We start from the raw sequence: 1,766 nt of genomic DNA on the forward strand, positions 1-1,766 counted from the left end.
CAATAGTTTTGTGGAGGAAAGTGCATCTCTTGAGGCATCTCAGGGATTTGATGATGAGAGGGGTCTCTTGTTTGCTCCATCCTCTTCTTAGTGATGTGTTTGTCCTCATCAATGAGGATGTCTCCCTCTATGTCAACTCCAACTGAATAACAGAGGTGACAAATGAGATGAGAAAAAGCTAACCTTGCTAAGGTATAGGACTTTTCCGCCACCTTATAAAGTTCTTGGGCTGTAACCTCATGAACTTCTATTTCTTCTCCAATCATGATGCTATAAATCATGATGGCCCGGTCTATAGTAACTTCGGACCGGTTGCTAGTGGGAATGATTGAGCGTTGGATAAACTCCAACCATCCTCTAGCCACGGGTTTGAGGTCATGCCTTCTCAATTGAACCGGCTTCCCTCTTGAATCTCTCTTCCATTGGGCGCCCTCTTCACATATGATTGTGAGGACTTGGTCCAACCTTTGATCAAAGTTGACCCTTCTAGTGTAAGGGTGTTTATCTCCTTGCATCATGGGCAAGTTGATTTCCAACCTTACATTTTCCAGACTAAAATCTAAGCATTTCCCCTGAACTATTGTAAGCCAATTCTTTGGGTCCGGGTTCACACTTTGATCATGGTTCTTGGTGATCCATGCATTGGCATAGAACTCTTGAACCATTAAGATTCTGACTTGTTGAATGGGATTGGTAAGAACTTCCCAACCTCTTCTTCGAATCTCATGTCGGATCTCTGGATATTCACTATTTTTGAGTTTAAAAGGGACATCGGGGATCACCTTCTTCAAGGCCACAACTTCATAGAAGTGGTCTTGATGCACCCTTGAGATGAATCTCTCCATCTCCCATGACTCGGAGGTGGAAGCTTTCGCCTTCCCTTTCCTCTTTCTAGAGGTTTCTCCATCCTTGGATGCCATAAATGGTTATGGAAAAACAAAAAGCAATACTTTTACCACACCAAACTTAAAAGGTTTGCTCGTCCTCGAGCAAAAGAAGAAAGAAGAGAGTACAAGAAGAAGAAATAAAGGAGATGGAGATGGCTTTGTGGTTCGGCCAAAGGGAGAGAAGTAGTGTTTAGGTTGTGTGAAAAGGAGCTGGCAAATATGGGTTTATATAGGAGTGGAGAGAGGGGTAAGGTTCGGTCATGTAAGGGTGGGTTTGGGAGGGAAAGTGATTTGAATTTGAATGGTGAGGTAGGTGGGGTTTTTTGAAGGATGGATGTGAGTGGTGAAGAGAAAGATGGGATTTGATAGGTGAGGGGTTTTTGGGGAAGAGGTGTTGAGGTGATTGGTGAATGGGTGAAGAAGAGAGAGAGTGGCGGGGTAGGTGGGGATCCTGTGTGGGGTCCACAGATCCTGAGGTGTCAAGGAAAAGTCATCCCTGCACCAAATGGCGAGCAAAAATGCTCTCTATGCCAATTCTGGCGTTAAACACTGGGCTAGTGCCCATTTTTGGCATTTAACGCCAGCTTCTTGCCCTTTCCTGGCGTTTAACGCCAGTCTGGTGCCACTTTCTGGCGTTAAACGCCCAAAATGGTGCCAGACTGGGCGTTAAACGCCCATTTGCTGCCCTTATTGGCGTTTAAATGCCAGCAAGGTCTTCCTCCAGGGTGTGCTATTTTTCTTTCTGTTTTTCATTCTATTTTTGCTTTTTCAATTGATTTTGTGACTTACCATGATCATCAACCTACAGAAAACATAAAATAACAAAGGAAAATTAGATAAATATAACATTGGGTTGCTTCCCAACAAGCGCTTCTTTAA

The sequence above is a fragment of the Arachis duranensis genome, chromosome 3 (genome assembly GCF_000817695.3).
Source record: "Arachis duranensis cultivar V14167 chromosome 3, aradu.V14167.gnm2.J7QH, whole genome shotgun sequence".
Lineage (NCBI taxonomy): Eukaryota > Viridiplantae > Streptophyta > Magnoliopsida > Fabales > Fabaceae > Arachis > Arachis duranensis.